At 40.9% G+C, this 23172-nt stretch overlaps 1 protein-coding gene and 1 long non-coding RNA gene across 6 annotated transcripts in view; one reads left to right on the top strand and one right to left on the bottom strand.

The window, feature by feature from the left end:
- Positions 1 to 8735: 8735 nt before the first annotated feature.
- LOC123993131 lies at positions 8736 to 12903 on the bottom strand. Of its 2 annotated transcripts, none has more exons than XR_006831463.1 (5): positions 12618 to 12903; positions 11055 to 11222; positions 10853 to 10954; positions 10133 to 10490; positions 8736 to 9498 (listed from the first exon to the last, which is right to left on the bottom strand). It is a non-coding gene; the product is annotated as an uncharacterized LOC123993131 (long non-coding RNA). The 2 variants fall into 2 exon arrangements; XR_006831436.1 differs by having other exon boundaries at positions 10133 to 10559.
- A 7891-nt stretch (positions 12904 to 20794) lies between these two features.
- LOC123993745 (FERM, ARHGEF and pleckstrin domain-containing protein 1-like) overlaps positions 20795 to 23172 on the top strand; it is a 131211-nt gene continuing 128833 nt past the window's right edge. For all 4 annotated transcript variants that reach the window (XR_006831755.1, XM_046298532.1, XM_046297263.1 and 1 more), the window contains exon 1: positions 20795 to 20963. The gene's annotated coding sequence lies outside the window, so the exon portion shown is untranslated. The remainder of the gene's footprint in view (positions 20964 to 23172) is intronic.

The following is a 23172-nucleotide window of genomic DNA, read 5'->3' on the forward strand; positions in this document are numbered from 1 at the left end:
TTGCGTGCTAGGTTACACCTTTAGCAATATGGTACGAAATACTAACCTTTTGACTACTTTATTGTAAGAATATTTAAGAAGTCTCAATCATTTTACCCTTACTTTTTTGAGAAATTTGCATTAGTATAAAATAATATTTAACAAATGTTCTAATAATTTATTTTATACATTATTTCTCAACTTTATCAAGGCTGTCAATCTAGGACCCCACTATACATTCTGCCTACACACAGCACCTATTGATATTCTGCCTATACACACACACACACCTATTGATATTCTGCCTATACATACACCTATTGATATTCTGCCTATACATACACACACACACACACACACATTGATATTCTGCCTATACACACCACACACCACCTATTGATATTTTGCCTATACACACACACACACACACACACACACACACACACATTGATATTCTGCCTATACACACACCACACACCACCTATTGATATTTTGCCTATACACACACACACACACACACACACACACACACACACACACACACACACCACCTATTGATATTTTGCCTATACACACACACACACACACACACACACACACCAGCTATTGATATTTTGCCTATACACACACACACACACACCAGCTATTGATATTTTGCCTATACACACACACACACCAGCTATTGATATTTTGCCTATACACACACACACACCAGCTATTGATATTTTGCCTATACACACACACACACCAGCTATTGATATTTTGCCTACACACACACACACCAGCACTACACACACACACACACCAGCTATTGATATTTTGCCCACACACACACACACACACCTATTGATATTTTGCCTACACACACACCACCTATTGATATTTTGCCTATACACACACACACCACCTATTGATATTTTGCCTACACACACACACCACCTATTGATATTTTGCCTATACACACACACACACAGTACCTATTGATATTTTGCCTATACACACACACACACACACACACCACCTATTGGTATTTTGCCTATACACACACACAGCACCTATTGATATTCTGCCTATACACACAGCACCTATTGATATTCTGCCTATACACACACACACACAGCACCTATTGATATTCTGCCTATACACACACACACACACACACACAGCACCTATTGATATTCTGCCTATACACACACACACACACACACAGCACCTATTGATATTCTGCCTATACACACACACACAGCACCTATTGATATTCTGCCTATACACACACACACACACACACCACCTATTGATATTCTCACTCTAATTACAGTGGGGCAAAAAAGTATTTAGTCAGCCACCAATTGTGCAAGTTCTCCCACTTAAAAAGATGACAGAGGCCTGTAATTTTCATCATAGGTACTCTTCAACTATGACAGACAAAATGAGGGGGAAAAAATCCAGAAAATCACATTGTAGGATTTTTTATGAATTTATTTGCAAATTATGGTGGAAAATAAGTATTTGATGACCTACAAACAACATTTCTGGCTCTCACAGACCTGTAACTTCTTTAAGAGGCTCCTCTGTCCTCCACTCGTTACATGTATTAATGGCACCTGTTTGAACTTGTTATCAGTATAAAAGACACCTGTCCACAACCTCAAACAGTCACACTCCAAACTGCACTATGGCCAAGACCAAAGAGCTGTCAAAGGACACCAGAAACAAAATTGTCGACCTGCACCAGGCTGGGAAGACTGAATCTGCAATAGTTACGCAGCTTGGTTTTAAGAAATCAACTGTGGAAGCAATTATTAGGAAATGGAAGACATACAAGACCACTGATAATCTCACCCCGTGGGGTCAAAATGATCACAAGTGAGCAAAAATCCCAGAACCACACAGGGGGACCTAGTGAATGACCTGCAGAGAGCTGGGACCAAAGCAACAAAGCCTACCATCAGCAAGGGCATTGAAGATTAAACGTGGCTGGGTCTTTCAGCATGACAATGATCCCAAACACACCGTCCGGGCAATAAAGGAGTGGCTTCTTTAAGAAGCATTTCAAGGTCCTGGAGTGGCCTAGCCAGTCTCCAGGTCTCAACCCCATAGAAAATCTTTGGAGGGAGTTGAAAGTCCGTGTTGCCCAACAACAGCCCCAAAACATCACTGCTCGAGAGGAGATCTGCATGGAGGAATGGGCCAAAATACCAGCAACAGTGTGTGAAAACCTTGTTTTCTGTAAGTCTTCACATTTCACCTCATTGCCAACAAAGGGTATATAACAAAGTATTGAGAACTTGTTATTGACCAAATACTTATTTTTCCAGCAAAATTTACAAATAAATTCATTAAAAATCCTACAATGTGATTTTCTGGATTTTTTTAAAATTTTGTCTGTCATAGTTGAAGTGTACCTATGCTGACAATTACAGGCCTCACATCTTTTTAAGTGGGAGAACTTCCACAGTTGGGTGCTGACTAAATACTTTTTTGCCCCACTGTATCAACTTGGTTATTTATTGATATCTTGTTTGATTCATTGTGTTGTTGTATTGTATGTCCGGGGCAGCAGGGTAACCTAGTGGTTAGAGCATTCGACTAGTAACCAGAAGGTTGCAAGTTCAAACCCCCCGAGCTGATTTGGGAGAAGACATATATGGAGGAGCATAAATACTATAACACAAGAGAGAGATACACTTAGACAATGCATTTTACCAGAATGGCAAATGCACTCTATTGTATAGGAGAGGAGACCATAGACGTATAGAATAGCTGAACACTAAAAACAGACCACATGAAGGGAAGGTGACACATAGGATAGCTGGACATACCAAGGCCAGAGGGATATACAAAGGAGAGGGTCAGTCAAATGACTAACTGATGACCAATAGACATAGCTCGCATATTTTTAGGACATAAAGACACACATACAAAGGAACACATTGAGCTAAGTGCAGAGCCAAAGCATAGGCCTGTAAAATAGAGGAATGTATAGTATTTTTACTATAGCTGGACACGCTAGAAACTGAGGAGACACAGTCTGCTGATCCTAGATAACACACAAACAAAAGAATGCATTTAGCTAAGTGCAGGAACAAAGCAAGGGTCTTGTCATCAATATAAATCTGACGGAAAGCAGGTATGGGCGTGATTGGGCTGAACAAGCAGGATGCACGGATTGGAATGTAACTTCATTTGCATGTGGGATGGGCTCATATGCAATATGTGGATAAATACTGGAGCCAGGGCTCTGGAAAAGGTGTGTGTTCCGCGGAGCACTGCAGCTTGCTATACTCTTGTATTAAAAGTCTATAATTGAATTAAAAGTTCCTGCAAGTGTCTTATTTTGAAATGATTACCCAAGATCTCATTTGCAGGGGAGCCCTATGAACATGAACATAAAATAAATAATATAAATAAGATTAATAAAAAAAACTCAAAAACGGGCAGCAGATATTCTAGCAGTTAAAATGTTGGGCCAGGGATTTGAACCAATGTTCTCTTGAGCAAGGCCCTCAACCCTAATTGCTCCTGTATGTCACGCTGGGTAAGAGAATTTGCTAGATGACAAAAAAATATATATCAAATATATGATCCACTTTAGTCTGCATGATTCCTAAAGAGCATCTTACATCAGCAAAACTCTATCTGTGCACGGTGACTGATGTCACTGGGACTATATTGTCTCTACAGGGTAAGTGGACAACTCTTTAATGATGTTAGTTTTGACTTGGTTAAGTTTCTGACACCAGAGGGTCCTGCTATTACCTGTTTGCAAGGCTCTGGAACAATGAGGTTCAAAACACTAAGGAATTCTACCAATTAAAGGTGTTGGAGACACACAAACGCTTTCCTCCAGGGACCTAATAAGGCCCCAGTACAGCATAAACATGCTAAGTGAACCCGGGTTAGGGCTGTGGCTGTCATGACATTTTGTCAGCCAGTTGTCATGCCAAAGACTGCTGGTCTCACAGTAATTGACCGTTAATATTAACACATTTAGCATCTCTAGGCCTCGATGCATTTTATATAAATAGGCAAGTCAGTTAAGGGTAGCCTAGTGGCTAGAGCGTTGGACTAGTAACCGAAAGGTTGAAAGTTCATATCCCGAGCGGACAAGGTACAAACCTGTCGTTCTGCCCCTGAACAGGCAGTTAACCCACTGTTCCCAGGCCGTCATTGAAAATAAGATTTTTGTTCTTAACTGACTTGCCTAGTTAAATAAAGATGTAAAAATAAAATAAATTCTTATTTACAATGACACCCTAACCTGGCCAAACCCATACAAACTGCTGGAGCATACACTTTAAAAAAGTTGAATAAATCAATTTAATATACACCCTCACAATAAAGAAAGAACAGAATAGGAGTTTGCCTACTGTATGTCATCTGTCTGTGCGCCATGCCACAGGCTCTAAGCTTGTTCATTTAGCAGACAAGATATGCTTATAAGTCCCGTGGCATTATTTTATAGTAAGAAGAATGTAATTGAACTTAGCTGAATACAATAGAAAGGATATTTTTCCCATTCCGGAGCAATTGGCTATGTTGAGCGTAAAAGGGATACTTTGAAACAGGTCCTATACGCTAGACTTAAGAGTTATTTGGCAACTTTAGTTAGAATGTCTTAGAAATCAAAACCTATGGGCTGCATGATGCAACTATAGGTTATTGAGGATTTGAGAAAGTAGGGGGGAAAAAAGGGGGAAAAAGCTTGAGCTGTGTTGCTTGCCTCAGTCTAATATGTCAAATTAGTTTAGATTTAGAATGACACATCGGTCAGAAATAGGGGCAGGGGAATAAAGACATCTCATCCATATGCACTTGAATAGTGAAAGGAGGCCACTATTTGAGGAGCATGCAGTGAAAGACAAAACAGTACATATATATAAAAAAAAATGTCACACCTTCTCCCGCTCCCGCCTTCAACATTGCTGGGTCTACTAACCACCGGTCCTGGCAACCATCATTACACACACCTGGACTTCATCACCTTGATTAGCTTTCATTTATTTAGCCCGCAATCGCCAGGCACTATTGGTTTGTTTTCATGTTCAGTACGCTTCTCCTGTTTTGTTCTTTTGCCTTTCATCATTGTTATTAAAAAGTCTCCTTCCTCACCTGCCTATACGTGACAGCAGGTGAGGTTCAAAGCCAAAAAGGGCATATGTGAAATTCACATTACTGTTCAATCAGTTAAGGAATATTACTTGTAATTCTACATGATATACTCAGTATACAATAGATATCGTATTGATTGTGTGTGTGTGTGGAGAATTAGACTACATGGAGGGGATTAATGGGTAGTTTGGTTCATCAGACTGACCCCCAGTCTTCACTTTAGGTTTTTGAGAGCTGATAAGGTCGTGGTAATGTGAAGATAAGAGTTGATATTCTGCCCTAACTCTGTATTCCATGGGCTCTGCAACCCCGCTTCTGAATTTACCTAGTGCATAATTTGGTAAAGCTAGTGAACTCTGTGCAAGAACATTGATAGTAACATGTTTTCACAACAAAAAATATTTCATTAAACTGTTGCCAGAACCTCTCTCTGTGCACTGGGGAAAGGAATGAAGGAGAGAGAAGAAAATATGGAAATGTATGGTGGTGAGATATTCTGTAGCAAAAGGTAATGTGTCAGCCTATGAAAAAGTATAATCCATATTACGAGTCTATTCAAAGTCAAATCCACTATAAATTGTAGGCATAGCCACCCTGCACAATCAATGAACCAACAGCATCGTCTAGGCCTACACGTTTTCTCCTAGACTCATGAATGGAACTTTTGAAGCATAGAATAAGGTAACCAGTCCATCTAGTATGCATAATAATACTGCCCACACTCAAAAGGTGATTAGTAGAATTTGTTTAATAACAGGCTAGACAAAATCTTTTCATGCAGGATTCTTGACCAGTGCAAGGTGGATTTGTTAAGGGGAAGGTTGAACTGAGGGTGTCCTGATGCATTTTTTGTATTATTATTTAAAAACAATTTTTTTACCTTAAAGTTAACTAGGAAAGTTAGTTAACCCAGACAACACTGGGCCAATTGTGCGTCAGCTTTCGCTGAAAAGCCTTTTTGAAATCTGACATGTTGGCTGGATTCACAACGAGTGTGGCTTTAATTTGGTATCTTACATGTGTGATTTAATGAAAGCTTGAATTTTATAGTATTGTATTTGGTGCTCTGTATTTTCCCTGGCAATTGGCCACGTCGGACATTTGCGTCCCGCCTATCCCAGAGAGGTTTTAAGTATTTACTCAAATAAACTGAAAATGTAAAAAATATTAAAGAGCAACAAAACAACAGTAAGGAGGCCATCATTGTAAATAAGAATTCGTTCTGAACTGACTTGCCTAGTTAAATAAAAGGTTAAATAAAAAATAAATATACAGGGGCATGGAAAGAGGTGTGATGGTATGCTTTGCTGGTGACACTGATTAATTCAGAATGCAAGGCACGCTTAACCAGCATGGCTATCACAGCATTCTACAGCGATACGCCATCCCATCTGGTTTGCACTTCGTCGGACGCTCATTTGTTTTTCAACAGGACAATAACCCAAAACACACCCCCAGGCTGTATAAAGGCTATTTGACCAGGAGGAGAGTGTTAGAGCGCTGCATCAGATGACCTGGCGTCCACAAATCACACAACTTAAAACCCAACTGAGATGGTTTGGGATGAGTTGGACCGCAGAGTGAAGGACAAGCAGCCAACAAGTGCTTAGCATATCTGGGAACTAACAATAGAAAAACCTTTTGAATGAGTAGGTGTGTCCAAACTTTTGACTGTAGGTGTAGGGTTAGTTGGTGGTATGAAATAGCGGTAAAACCCAGTAACCGTTCCTACAATTTTATTCATAATACATTTTTGCATCTTAGATTTTTAGAACTACTTCATATAAGAGGTCTGGCACAACATTTTTTTTTGTACCTTGTCAGCTCGGGGCGGCAGCGTAGCCTAGTGGTTAGAGCGTTGGACTAGTAACCGGAAGGTTGTGAGTTCAAACCCCCGAGCTGACAAGGTACAAATCTGTCGTTCTGCCCCTGAACAGGCAGTTAACCCACTGTTCCCAGGCCTCTATTTTCCCATTGAAAATAAGAATCTGTTCTTAACTGCCTGGTTAAATAAAGGTAAAATTAAAAAAAAATAAAAAAAAAAAAATTTTGATAACCATGTAATTGTCAGACCAGGTGAGTTGTATCAGTAAATTTGCCTCAATTTACTCCAAAAAAAAGTATTAATGCTAAATTAGCAACAAAGACAAATTTCTGCATGACATCTTTAGCTGACACTGAGACCTGTGTCCAATTTGTGAAATTCTTGTCCCTTTTCTGTCTTAGCTAGCAACTGACTACTTTAGCTAGCTAATTAGCGCAGTAAATACATTTTTTTTAAAGCATTGTTTTATTTAGTCTAGATAATTGTCTGCACAGTAGGTCTGTGTCCAATCCATTAACCTCTTACGTTCCATTTCGCTGTCTTAGCTCGGCCAAAAAAAAAAAATGGTTGTTTTACTTAGCCTAGATAATTGTTTGTAAAGTATGTTGACAATGGTGTCCATGTCAGACCTTATGGCATTTAAAGGGGAGAAGACCAGTAAGTATGGCCATATGGTCTTCAAGACTGTGTGGAAGACCACAGTCTGTTGTGCACTTTGTATATTAATGACAAGCAGATGACAATTTTGTATTCCTGTGCCGCGCCTCTGTGCAGCAGGTCATTCGTGAACTTCAGCATGACTTTGAAATCAATTCAGAAATCACTTACAGATCTTAAAATTAGTGTTAAATAAAAGTAAAAACAAGCTCATGCTGTTCTCTTGGTCACAAAATGTTGACCTGCATATGTGCGCTATAAATGGAGCTTGTTTCTCAATATAAGTACCTGGGTGCCTGGCTTGATGACAAGTTATCCTAATGATGACATGTTATCCTAAGAAGCTAAGAAAGATCCAGGACTTTTTTTTTGTATATAGAAATAAATCATGCCTTAGTATTAAAAACAGGAGAAAGGTTGTTCAAGAAACGCTTCTCCCTCTATTGGATTTTTGGTGATATTGTTAACATGCATGCGGCAACCTCTGTTTAAAATCCATCGGGACGCAGTCTACCATTCAGCAAAACGTTTTATCACAGGGGACAATTTTAGGACTCATCATTGTAGTCCGTATATAAAACGTGGGATGGACCTCTGTAAGAAGAGAGCTGCATTCTCTTATTTATTTACAAAGCAATCTGACAAAACTCCCTCTATATGCAAATGTATTAATTAAGTCTAGAATCATAAGTTACCAAACTCGTTCACAGGAATGGATAACATTAGAGATCCCTCGTTTCCACAGATTTAGGAAAACCCGCATTTTGTTTTTTGCCCAATTTGTGGAACAATCAGCAGAGTTCACTACAGTGAGATGTGCTGGTGTCACTCAGACAGTTTACAATATTGATTGAGATCCTATGTAGTTGAATGTGTTTGCTTTTATTATTTTTGTTAATTGTGAATTATATTGTTTTATACACATGTATGGTTTTATTGTAATGTGTACAGGACTCTCTTGTAAAAAGTAGATTTTTAATCTCAATGTGATTCCCTGTTTAAATAAAGGACAAAGTGCAGAAGTGCAGTTTACCGGTTTGATCAGGGCCAACATGAGGGATGACGTTTCTTGTGTCAGTGAGTGTAGCTATTAAGTTAAGTTTGAGCAACTTATAAACAGTGTGTTCTATACAGCTGTCAACATTCTACAAAGAGCCAATGATTAAATCAAATGTATTTATATAGCCCTTCGTACATCAGCTGATATCTCAAAGTACTGTACAGAAACCCAGCCTAAAACCCCAAACAGCAAGCAATGCAGGTGTGGAAGCACAATGATATAATCATTAACCAGATCACCCTGGATAACAGACTTCGATGAATGAAAACTCAGTTCTAGAATGTTGCCATTGATGAGAATGAATCTAAAATATATATGTACTTAGTTTAGACTTAGTTTAGACATCCAGTCTGTATTGTAATTTACCAGAGAGAAATCTTCAAAGACACAGTATTTAGTTATTCAGTGATACATGCATTCAGTCTTGATTTATAGGATCCTTCCCATTAAATGATTGGGTATGTTAAATAATAAAATCCCAAGTTGTAAATGTAAATATATATACTACAGCTATAATGTAATCAATCATTCTCTCTACCACATACGAATGGCTCCATGGAGCTCAAAAGTGGAGCCATGCAGCCTTTTTAGCAGTTCACAATATCGGCCATACGGATGTAGAATGGGAATGGAGGAAGCCAGCCGTGCCCAACCAGGTGCAGTCAATGGAACTTTACCTGGCCAAAGACTACAACCGTCTGTCACGAGATCGTTAGTGGGTAAGGAACCATCACCGGGGCAGGTTCAATGGAATGGTATGTCTTGTTGAACCTGAGCCAGAACTATCGCTACCCTCCCCGTCATCCCTGTCTGTGCCTGATATTGTTTAAAAAACAAGGGCACCTGGGGCATGTAGGCATCCTGGCTGGTGTGCCATTGTCGGTGGAGCAGCAGGAAACCGTTGGATAGCACACCATTCCCAACCGGTACACCATGAGGAGAGGGAGGTTGACGACAGCAATGATGGAGCAGTGGTAATGACGGGGAAAAAAATGAAAAAAAAATAACGGTCCTGAATTAATACCGGTATATAGTAAAACACGATATACCGCCCAGCTCTAGTGCTGCACCTCCTCAGTTTCATTCAGAACTCACATTGAATTTTATCATGGGCACAGTGGGATTTCTTTTTTATCTGTGATGTTTAAATTATGTCTTACCCCCCAGAGTGAGAGAGTACATCACTTCCAGCAGATCTGTCACGCCCTGACCGTAGAGAGCCTTTTAATGTCTCTATTTGGTTTGGTATGGGTGTGAACTGGGGTGGGCATTCTATGTTTCGTTTTCTATGATTTGGTGTTTCTATGTTTTGGCCATGTATGGCTCTCAATCAGGGACAGCTGTCTATCGTTGTCTCTGATTGGGAATCATACTTAGGTATTACTTTTTCCCCTCCTTTCTTTGTGGGAAGTTGACTTTGTTTAGGGCACATAAGCTTTATGGTTTGTTTTGTAGTGTATATTGTCGACGTCATAATAATAAAGAATATGTACGCTCACCACGTTGCACCTTGGTCCTCCTCCAACAGCTGTGACAAGATCTCCTTGCTGAGGCTGGTGTTGATCATGCACTGCTTCTCATGGTGAGCGCCTGATGTTCCACGTGTCACATCTCCTTGCTGAGGCTGGTGTTGATCATGCACTGCTTCTCATGGTGAGCGCCTGATGTTCCACGTGTCACATCTCCTTGCTGAGGCTGGTGTTGATCATGCACTGCTTCTCATGGTGAGCGCCTGATGTTCCACGTGTCACATCTCCTTGCTGAGGCTGGTGTTGATCATGCACTGCTTCTCATGGTGAGTGCCTGATGTGCCCCGTGTCACATCTCCTTGCTGAGGCTGGTGTTGATCATGCACTGCTTCTCATGGTGAGCGCATGATGTTCCACAACACCAGGAAAAGGGGACAAAGTCCAAATGTTGATGCATCTACAGATTCAATGACTGAGTCAACACAAACATTGGCGCATACACATGCATACACACGATAACATATGCACTATGCATACACATGGATTTAGTACTGTAGACGTGTGGTAGTGGTGGAGTAGGGGCCTGAGGGGGCACAGTGTGGGAAATCTGAATGTATTGTAATCTTTTTAAACTGCATTAAATTTCACTGGACCCCAGGAAGAGTACCTGCTGCTTTGGCAGCAGCTAATGGGGATCCATTATAATTCTAAATGTTTTACACAATATTGTATATTTTATGAGTTACTGACCTGTCTGTCCACAGGCTCAATCTGCTGTCGTCTCCACAACCGGATCACACTGCCGCAGGATGTCCATGCACCGGATAGCCTGAGGGATTCACTCCTGTTGGACTGGAAAACAAAGAGACATCTGGTCAGTGGTAGGTATCTTTCCAATGCTGTATCATCATCTTTATCTGGAGAGAAAAAAAGCCTTGTTTATTGCACTCACCACTCAATCCTATTTGTCTGTTGTTGTTTCCCAATACACCGTCTGGATCTTCCTCATTCACCATGATGGATGAACTACCTACTCTGGTAAATACAGCGCCATCTCTTTCCCACTGGAAAATGGCAGTTACAGACTTGAGTGTTGTCACTGGGTTTCCGGTCCGTCCATCTGAAAGACAAAACAAATAAGTTAATTTTACTAGCCAAGTTAATTACTAAAAAATAATGGTAACATTATATTAAAATGCCATAACCCACATACTTGACGGTAGAAAACTATCAAAAAGACTGGACTTTGGTCTATGTGCACATCTAAAATCCTACTATGTGGATGAAACATTTCTGCTAGAATGGAGGAATCATCTGGAATGCTCAACTAGATCAGGGCAGTCTAGGTTGCTATTGTCCCCGAAGAGGTGAAGTATTGCAATGAGCTAAAAGACTGTACTTCTGATTGTAATTCTCAAGAGGAAAGTTAAAACCCTCAGTCTTAAGGTCATTGATGACCAACAGTTATATGGGGATCGTCTGAAAGTTGAACAGCAATTAGGGATTTAACAAGGATATTGGGTACTGGCTAGCAGACCACGATTTCTACATTCAGGTCCTAAATCTGTGGCATGCGATGTTTGTGAAGGAAAAATGTCACTGCCGTGTAAGGCTAATTTGGCATATTGTCTACTAGTCCCGTATGAGAAGTACTAGCCTGCGGCTAGATCAATTTCCATCCCTGCAGACATTTCTTACTGACTTTACAGGTCGTTTGATTAATCATGTAACGTTACAACAGATGCACTTGTGGAACAAAACCGTGTCTATGTTTTGTATGAGGACAACATTGAGCCCACAAGTGCTTTGTGAGCTAGCTAGCTTCAGCTAATGCAGCTAACTAGCCAACCAAGGCGCCTCACTCTACATATTGGACTTACTAGCTAGCTAACGTTAGTGAAGTCTGACTACACGAACGGTGAACTCAGTGCTAACTAGCCAACTATCTACGGAGCCGGCTTAACGTTAACTAGCTGGCTAGGTCACTAAAGACCTTGTCAATAAAAAGGTAACATTTCTGTGTTTTATATGGGGAAAACATTGAGTCCACAAGTGCTTTGTGAGCTAGCCAGCCAACTTTAGCTAATGTGACTAACTAGCAACCAAAGTGCCCAACTAGCTAGCCCACCCGGCGACATTAGCTAGATAATTAGTTAACATTAACTCACATTTAAATTAGTGTCAGACTTCTAAGTGGTGACATGCTAACCAACTATCCTTGCCATGTTACCAAGCAAAGTGAGACCACACGAACCGTGAATTAAAGTTAATTAGCTAGCTAAATATCCTTTCACTGGTGGGCTAACGCTAGCTAGCATGTTCACATTTGGAAAAGTAGCTGGCTAGCTCACTAAAGACTGGCTAATAAAAAGTCCACAAAAGTCCATTATGCTGGTTCTTTGTACTTGTAAATAAAGGCAACATGCGTTACACATCAGCTTCATAAGCACCTAGTTTACCACAGATCTTTGACCTAACCAAATGTGATTGTTAGCATATAGCAAACTGGGCTTACCTTATCACACAGCTCTATAGCGATGCCTCTGAGGTTGGAAAACGATAACATGTACATGTGCTTATTGGAGTAGTGGTTACAATCCGGTAACGTTACATAGCACAGAACCATCCTTGCTTCTAGTCGACGGAGAGACCTAGTTATCTACAAAGGCAGAGGGTAACTTAATACATTATAGTAATTTAAAGACGTCAAGGTAGCAAGCGATATACACACGAGAAACTAAAACGCCTGTAATATCTGTTTCTTGCTCGGCTACTTTGTCGAGGAGTTTTGCGTGGAGAACTGTGACTTGAGGGTTTGACGTCATACTTTGCGACAAGATGTGTAGTTCTTTATGAGAGTCCCATTGGCATTTAATTTTGGGAGGTAATTCACACGTGAATATATTGATACAATTTACCATGTCTGAGAGATTTGCGCGGTTATCAAAATGTCGTGCCATGTTAAGCCAATATGAAACACAGTTTATATGAAATAGTTATAAAATCCCAGACGCAAAAATTAATGTTGAAACAAATATTAGAACCATTTCCGAGGTTTACCGCTAGGTTTTATGGGTATAATGACTGATACTATTGTACTTAATGTATTGTAGGTGTAGGACTATTATTATTATTATTATACTTTTATTTCAACAAGGAACACAGACTGAGACCAAGGTCTCTTTTACAGCTGGCCCCTGCGTATACATGTTTACACATATAGTTTAGGTACAATGATTAAGAAACTACACAAGACAACAACAAAAAACGATCACAGATAACACAAAAAAATACAGCAAAAATACAGTAGCAGACACATTTACACAAAGGTTATTCCCCTAACACATTATTCCCCTAACAGGTTATTCCCCTAACAGCACGAGAACTTGCATTGCCCGAAACAGTTACAAACAATGCAAAAATAAAAATCCACCAATAAATATTTAAAATGAGCGACAGGGAGACAAGAGTCAAGATTATGTTTAGTCTGCAGGCTATTCCAGAGGCAAGGAGTGTAACAGGAAAAGGCAGCCATACCCAAATCTATGGAAACCGCATGGGCCTCAAGTGTAATCCATGCTTGAGACCTGGTTTTAGGAATTCTAAATCAAATATTGATGAGTGATGATAAATAAGAAGGTAGCTTATTCAGAAGTGCTTTATAGACAAACAGGAGAGCATGTTGTTCTCGTCTCACGGACAACGAAGTCCAACCCACATTTTGATATGAAACACAGTGGTAAGTTCTGTAGCTAGCACCCGTAATCAACCTAAGTGCGCAATGATAAGTAGCATCCAACGATTTAAGTGTTGATGCCGTAGCGTGCATGTAAAAAATACCACCATAATCTATAACAGACATAAAAGTAGCTTGTACAATTTGTATCCTATTTGTAGAGGACAAGCATGTCCTGTTTCTATAGAGGAAGCCGAGCTTGATTTTTAGCCGTTTACAAAGTTTGTCAAAATGCATTTTAAAAGACAGTTTATCATTCAACCATATCCCTAAGTATGTATATGCAGAGACCTGATTAATTCAAGAACTATCGAAGCTCGTAAGTGCAAGTGTATTTTCAACCAATGTTTTTGTTAAAAATCTTTAAATGTTTTCTTTGCATTGAAAACAAGTTTCAGCTGTATAAAAGATCCTTGTAATATCTTAAAATATGTCTCCAAAAGTGATCATGCTTGGTGAGCCGTTGAAGCAATAGACTACATGACCGTGTCATCAGCATATAAATGAATTTGACACTTTCTTATCTCATCACCGATATTGTTTATGTAGAGGGTGAACAGTAATGGACCAAGTATAGAACCTTGTGGGACCCCTTTAACCAACTCCAATGGCTCCAACTGGATGCCGTCTACTCTAACAGCCTGACTTCTATCCTTTAGATATTCATGAAACCAACAACAGGAATCAAATCCCAGTCCTATTGACGACAGCTACCCAAAAGTATTGCATGGTCTACAGTGTCAAAAGCTTTAGATAGATCTATCTTTAGATCTAGGGCATTAGTAATATCCTTTACAACACGTACAGTGGCCGTAATAGTACTGTGTTTAGGTCTGAAGCCAGATTGATTACTATGAAGAGTATTGTTAACAGTTAAAAAAGATTGTAGTTGCCTTTTCACCAGTGACTCTAGAAGTTTAGCCAAACAGGAGAGCTTCGAGATGAACCGATAATTATCCAATTCACTACCATCACCTCCCTTGAGGAATGGTAAAACAAAAGCTGTTTTCCAAGATTTAGGAATCTTTCCTACGACAAATGTTTGATTAAAGATATGCGTCACTACACCAGCAATAATAGGTGCCGCACACTTGAGTAAATATGGATCCAGATGGTCAGCGCCTAATGATTTCTTAGAATCTATAGCAGATAGTGCAGATAAGATCTCATCTTCTGTGACTTTTTGAAAATTAAAAACCGGCTTACTGTTTTCCACATCAGCTGAAGGCCGAGGGACTGAAACAATAGACCGGTCAGGATCACGTTGGCCATTTTGTCTTTCAAAAAGCGGATATAAAATGTTTATTAAAAACATCACAAACTTCCGTTCGGTCACTGATGATCCCAGATTCCGATGTAATTTGCTTCGGCAGGGAAGTCAATGTGTTTCCAGTTTTCCAGAATTTAGCGGGATCACCAGCAGACTCTGTCAGAGCATCAAGAAAATACCTATATTTAGCCTTTTTTATTCCTCCAGTCCATTTATTTCTCAATTGCCTAAAAAGCAGCCAATCAGCTGTTGCACCAGTTTTCCTCGCCAAGGCCCATGCTCGATTCTTTTGCAGAAAAAGGATTTTCAAATAACAGGAAAACCAAGGATTAGTTAGATTTTTTTTAACCCTAAGTCGCTTTAACAGGGCGATCAGCCATAAAGGTAAAAATTGATGAAAAGAAAGAGAACACTAAAACATTATGCAGTTTACGGATAAAATCTCTGAATAATTAAGGTCATGGATAAAGGTTTGCTCTGAGAAGTGTTTATAGTTTCTCTTTAGAATAATACGGGGGTCAGGTTTTTTTAGCCTCGTATCTCTGATACATGCAGTAGGGCAGTGGTCACTGTGGTGGCAGGGTAGCCTAGTATCTCTGATACATGCAGTAGGACAGTGGTCACTGTGGTGGCAGGGTAGCCTAGTATCTCTGATACATGCAGTAGGGCAGTGGTCACTGTGGTGGCAGGGTAGCCTAGTATCTCTGATACATGCAGTAGGGCAGTGGTCACTGTGGTGGCAGGGTAGCCTAGTATCTCTGATACATGCAGTAGGGCAGTGGTCACTGTGGTGGCAGGGTAGCCTAGTATCTCTGATACATGCAGTAGGGCAGTGGTCACTGTGGTGGCAGGGTAGCCTAGTATCTCTGATACATGCAGTAGGGCAGTGGTCACTGTGGTGGCAGGGTAGCCTCGTATCTCTGATACATGCAGTAGGGCAGTGGTCACTGTGGTGGCAGGGTAGCCTAGTATCTCTGATACATGCAGTAGGGCAGTGGTCACTGTGGTGGCAGGGTAGCCTAGTATCTCTGATACATGCAGTAGGGCAGTGGTCACTGTGGTGGCAGGGTAGCCTCGTATCTCTGATACATGCAATAGGGCAGTGGTCACTGTGGTGGCAGGGTAGCCTAGTATCTCTGATACATGCAGTAGGGCAGTGGTCACTGTGGTGGCAGGGTAGCCTAGTATCTCTGATACATGCAGTAGGGCAGTGGTCACTGTGGTGGCAGGGTAGCCTAGTATCTCTGATACATGCAGTAGGGCAGTGGTCACTGTGGTGGCAGGGTAGCCTCGTATCTCTGATACATGCAGTAGGGCAGTGGTCACTGTGGTGGCAGGGTAGCCTAGTATCTCTGATACATGCAGTAGGGCAGTGGTCACTGATGTCATTCGCAAATAACCCATAAGCTATGTACTTGTGAGGTGTATTTGTTAAGATAAGGTCCATTAATGTAGATGGGGTCTTTTGGATTGGGACGGGTAGGTATAGTTATTAGTTGAGTAAGATTTAGTTCGTTACAAATGTCTTTTAATTTAAACGATGCTGGCATTAGCCAGTCAAGATTGAGATCTCCGATAATCAATAAGTCAGAGTTTGCATAATTAGACATTAACTCAAACAATTTGCATAGAGCAGATACCAGAGCTGAGGGTGGGCGATAAAGTCCCGCTAGCGTTAATAGTGCATTATGACCAAGGACCACATTTAGAACTAAGTATTCATACTGTTTCAGAACAGAAGTTGAAATGGTCACAGTGACATCTAGGTTGCATTTAACATACATTGAAATACCTCCACCTCTACCCACTCTGTCTGCTCTGTAGACATTAGACCCAGCTAACAGAACATCTGAGTCTGGAACAGAGACACAGCCAGGATTCAGATCTAATCATTATGTCAACATGTGATTGTGAGACCAGTATTTTAATCAAATCTAGCTTTTGGATCAAGCTTCTAGCATTCAAATGAATAATTCTTAGGCCACTATTTCGAGAGCTCATATCAGATGGAGCATTCAAGGTAATATTAGATGAGCGACAGTTCCTCGTGTAACTACTGACAGGCCTGAGTTGGATGGAAATAAGATTACTTCTAACAGTACCACTCTGCCTGTACGAGGAAGTGGCAACACGGTACCTTGACAGTAGTGTAACAATAACATAAAGTCCATCAAAAGTTTCATCCATGTTAGCAGCACTTGTAGAGCTATTTAAAGCTATGGGGGGAGCAGTCAGTATAGCCTGATGGGGAATCGACCAATTTCAAATATCAACCCCGATGGCTATATATTGTCAGTTGGTGGTATGAAATAGTGGTACACCATACAGTGCATTCGGAAAGTATTCAGACCCCTTGTACTTTTTCACATTTTGTCACATTACAGCCTTATTCTAAAATGGATTAAATAAATAAAATTCCTCATCAATCTAAACACAATGCCCCATAATGACAAAGCAAAAACAGTTTGCACATTTATAAAACCAAAAAATGACTTATTTACATAAGTATTCAAATAAAATCAAATGTATTTATATAGCCCTTCTTACATCAGCTGATATCTCAAAGTGCTGTACAGAAACCCAGCATGAACCCCAAACAGCAAGCAATGCAGGTGTAGAAGCACCTAGGAAGAAACCTAGAGAGGAACCAGGCTATGAGGGGTGGCCAGTCCTCTTCTGGCTGTCCCGGTTGGAGATTATAACAGAACATGGTCAAGATGATAAAATGTTCATAAATGACGAGTATGGTCAAATAATAATAATCACAGTGGTTGTCGAGGGTCCAACAGGTCAGCACCTCAGGAGTAAATGTCTGTTGGCTTTTCATAGCCGATCATTGAGAGTATCTCTACCGCTCCTGCTGTCTCCAGAGAGTTGAAAACAGCAGGTCTGGGACAGATAGCACGTCCGGTGAACAGGTCAGGGTTCCATAGCCGCAGGCAGAACAGTTGAAACTGGAGCAGCAGCACGGCCAGGTGGACTGGGGACAGCAAGGAGTCATCATGCCAGGTAGAAAAAAAGAGAGAATTAGAGAGAGCATACTTAAATTCACACAGGACACCGGATAAGACAGGAGAAATACTCCAGATATAACAGACTGACCCTAGCCACCCGACACATAAACTACTGCAGCATAAATACTGGAGGCTGAGACAGGAGGGGTCAGGAGACACTGTGGCCCCATCCGATGATACCCCCGGACAGGGCCAAACAGGCAGGATGTAACCCCACCCACTTTGCCAAAGCACAGCCTCCACATCACTAGAGGGATAACTTCAACCACCAACTTACCATCCTGAGACAAGGCCGAGTATAGCCCACAAAGACCTCCACCACAGCACAACCCAAGGGGGGGCGCCAACCCAGACAGGAAGTCCACGTCAGTGACTCAACCCACTCAAGTGATGCATCCCTCCTAAGGACGGCATGGAAGAGCACCAGTAAGCCAGTGACTCAGCCCCGGTAATAGGGTTAGAGGCAGAGAATCCCAGTGGAGAGAGGGGAACCGGCCAGGCAGAGACAGCAAGCCTCAAAACAAATCATATTTGTCACAATGCTCAAAATAAAACATGTATAGTAGTCCATACTGTGAAATGCTTATTTGCAAGCCCTAACAAACAATGCAGTTAAAATATTAAATAAAACAAATATTACCAAAAGCAACAAAAACAATTAAATAAGAATAAGAAATATAAGTAACAAATAATTAAAGAGCAGAAGTAAAATAACACTAGCAAGTCTATTAAAGTAAGGTTAAAAAGGTCAGAGGTCGGCTTGGCGATGACAGGGGAAGCAACCTTAAAGAAGAAAGGGTCTAAACCAGGGTCTAAAGCCTCCTGCCATCCAGGACCCTCTATACCAGGCGGTGTCGGAGGAAGGTCCTATAAATTGTCAACGACTCCAGCCACCCTAGTCATAGACTGTTCTCTCTGCTAGGTCCAAAAGGCTTCTTAACAGCTCTTACTCCCAAGCCGTAAGACTCCTGAACATCTAATCAAATGGCTACCCAGACTATTTGCATTGCCCCCCCCCCCTTCTTTTACGCTGCTGCTGCTCTCTGTTTATTATCTATGCATAGTCACCAACTCTATCTACATGTACATACTGTATTACCTCAATTACCTTGACTAACCGGTGCCCCTGCACATTGACTCTGTACCGGTACCCCCTGTATATAGCCTTACTGCTGCTCTTTAATTAGTTTTAACTTACGTTTTTTTTAAAGTATATATTTTTTTAATCTATTTTTTACTTATTTCTCTTAACTGCATTGTTGGTTAAGGGCTACACCTGTCGTATTCGGTGCATCTGGCCGATGCCAGGAGAAAGCTACCTGCTCCAAGGCATAGTAAAGTTTGGAATAATGGTCTGGGGCTGTTTTTTTATGGTTCGGGCTAGGCCCCATAGTTCCAGTGAAAGGAAATCTTAACGCTACAGTATACAATAATATTTTAGACGATTATATGCTTCTAACTTTGTGGCAACAGTTACCTGTTTCAGCATGACAATACCCCCTTACACAAAGCAAAGTCCACAAAGAAATGGTTTGTTGAGATCAGTGTTGAAGAACATGACTGGCCTGCACAGAGCCCTGACTTCAACCCCATCGAAGACCTTTGGGATGAATTAGAACGTCGTCTGAGAGCCAGGCCTAATCGCCTAACATCAGTGTCCGACCTCACTAATGCTCTTGTGGCTGAATGGAAGTAAGTCCCCGCAGAAATGTTCCAACATCAAGTGGAAAGCCTTTCCAGAAGAATGGAGGCTGTTATAGCAGCAAAGGGGGGGACAACTGCATATTAATGACTATGGTTTTTGAATGAGATGTTCGATGAGCAAGTGTTCACATACATTTGGTCATCTAGTGTATAAACAGTACCAGTCAAAAGTTTGGACACCTACTCAATCAAGGGTTTTTCATCTTTAAAAAAAAAATATTTTCTACATTGTAGAATAGTAGTGAAGACATCGAAACTATGAAATAACACATGGAATCATGTAGTATGAGAGTGATGGAGTGCTGCATCAGATGACCTGGCCTCCACAATCACATGACTTCAACCCAATTGAGATGGTTTGGGATGAGATGGACCACAGAGTGAAGGATAAGCAGACAACAAGTGCTTAAAACAACACATGTTTGCGACATGTTAAGTGCAAAGTGACTAAGATAAAGTGTATTTTCCAGTAAAAAAACTATAAAAAATCTTTGGTCTTAAGCCCACAAATGCAGTCATCAATTATTAAGCGTCTCTCCAGTTTTATTCAATAAATCCTGTAATTATTTAGGAAATCATCCAGCCTGTGACTACCTTACACTTCTCTTGGCCGTGAGACACGGTACCCTTTGACAGAAAACACTTCTGTATTCTAATCAATTTTGAAATGCACTGAACTTCATAAATGAGTGAATAGTAACTTGAATATCAAGTAGGCCTCCCAGTACAGACTCGGAATGCCGATCACTTCTTTGCTGGTCTTTGTTGGCCTAGGCCTAATTTAGCCTATGTCCCATATTCTACAGCTAGATGGAGCTATGTGGCTATAATAACATGTATTTGGCAAGGAATGGGCTGCAAGTAGGTGCAGTGCCTTGCACAATAGCTGGAGGCACTGCGCCTCCTTGATAGTTGGAGTAACAAGACAAGAGAGGATCTGCCACTAATTTCAATGTAATCCTGTCTATCGCACAGTCGGCCGACATGGCGACCATGAAGAAGCTTCTCGCTGGAGAAACCAGCATCTGAACTCAATTTGGTTCCACAGAAGCAGCTTGAACTGTGTCTGGAAGTGGATAGAAAATATTTTGTCAATTGGGAAATATACACGGGAATTGTCCACAGTTTTAAGACGGGGTAAGATTTACCGTTCGTTCCCTATGTGCAAAACGGCAGTGTGCAACTTGTTTCAGAAGAGAAGATTATAGATACATCGTAGAACTATCCCCAATTGACTTGGATTTTGAAGCATAACGGATTTTATCATGATCACCCTATAATTGTCGCAGATAGTTATAAATCATTATTACAATCAAGTAGTCAATGAATGGAAGATTTAACCGTGTTTTTGCCCTATCGTTCTTGATAGCTAGACTATCTTGCGACTGAGAGTGGTGATATAAAGCAAAAGTCATGCACTACACTACATCTGATGTACAAGACCGAAACTTAATGGGAGAACATCTCATGACCATAGACCATAGCCTTCATACAATATTTTTGGCATGAACAATGGGTGTTGAATATGCGGCACTTACTTAGACATCCCTCAATAACGTTTGCCATTTAAATGAAAAACACATGTAATCAGTGAGAGTCCATTGTTACATTGAGGGTTGTTAGTAGCTGGTCAATTGAGTGCAGGCTGTGTATTTGTGTCACAGTACGCGTGGTAGCCTAACAAAAATATCCAAGGTTGTCTGTTCACACTGCTATGCTTTATCTTGGCCAGGTCGCAGTTGCAAATGAGAACCTGTTCTCAACTAGCCTACCTGGTTAAATAAAGGTGAAATAAAAAAAATTAAAAAAGGATTAGGCTACTGTACTCTTAAAATGTGATGAAGACTTCGATCAATAACAATTTCCCCAATAATCCAGTAACTTTCTTGTTTTCTCAGAAGACATGAAAACTAAATAGCCTAAAAGCTGTTGGTCAGTTTATATTTATTTGATATGGTGTGCGTAAATTGCTCACCAAACTGTCAAACGGTCGCCCCTCCGCTAAAGATACACTCATTAACAATCTTGTATTGTGGAGAAGGCATACTAATGTTATGTAATTTGATAGATCCCATAGGAACCTTAGTCATAGAGGGGTTTCGTTTGTTTTCCCTGGTGTGGGGGTCTTGCATAATTTCAGATTTCTGAGTATATTTCTTGAAATCATGTTCAATCATACAAACCCCCTTTAACACATAATTTACAATAGCATGATGGTATTCAAATTAGAAATTGAAATTCGGCATTCAGTTGAATGCCTAGGCTCCAATATGAGAGCCACACCCAGGTATTAATGTCTGTGGAGCTGAAGCATGTTGCTCAATCCAGTGGAAATGGGAGTGGATTTTCAGCACGTCTCAGGCAGACCGTTGGCTGAACTACACCATCCTCAAGCCATTCAGCTGGCTGTAATCAAATCCAGCTGTGCAGTTGAAGAAATGTTGCCTGCGTGCATTGGACTGCTCTGAAGGGCTCTGTGTGCTCCTGCTGCCTGCTGCATACAGACAGAGGAGCCTCTGTTACAGCCCAAACGGCCTGCAAGCCACCACAGCACTATTTTACGCAGTTGAGGGGAATATAGTGTATATGTAACAGTATAAGTTTAGACCGTCCCCTCGCCCATACCCGGGCGCGAACCAGGGACCCTCTGCATACATCAACAACAGTCACCCACGAAGCATCATTACCCATCGCTCCACAAAAGCCGCAGCCCTTGCAGAGCAAAGGGAACTACTACTTCAAGGTCTCAGAACAAGTGACGTCACCGATTTAAACGCTATTTAGCACGCACTGCTAACTAAGCTAGCCGTTTCACATCCGTTACATATAGTGTCCATTCTTAAGCTAGCATACCATTCGTATGTCACCGCCCGGCTGTCTTCCACAGTGTCACAACGTTGGCCTGTTGGTAAGGTTTATGACCCCCCCCTACATAAATACCTTTCTCCCTTCCCTCTCTCTAGACTCTACAGAGGGACTCTTGAATAGCCTTTGTTAAACAGAGAGTCTGGGAACATCAAACAAGTGGAGGGAAAGGAACCATATTTTGGGTAATAGAACCGGTTGAAAATATGCGTTGGTACTTAATGATGTGAGTTCAGGTTGTCATCTGAGACATTATGACTGATGACAGGACAACCTAAACTGTATCTGGGAAAGTCTACACATTATAGTTATCAGATTCACATGGAATTGTTGTGCAATTCAAATGTTTAAATATAACATTATTGGTGAAAAGATGAAATGTAATTTTAGCTTCCAAATGAGAGATTTGGGTTTTCATAAGGTTAGGGCTCTGCTCAATCAGTAGCCCACCCCTGTGAAGGTTATAAACTATGAAACACAC

This window comes from Oncorhynchus gorbuscha, linkage group LG01 (genome assembly GCF_021184085.1).
Source record: "Oncorhynchus gorbuscha isolate QuinsamMale2020 ecotype Even-year linkage group LG01, OgorEven_v1.0, whole genome shotgun sequence".
Lineage (NCBI taxonomy): Eukaryota > Metazoa > Chordata > Actinopteri > Salmoniformes > Salmonidae > Oncorhynchus > Oncorhynchus gorbuscha.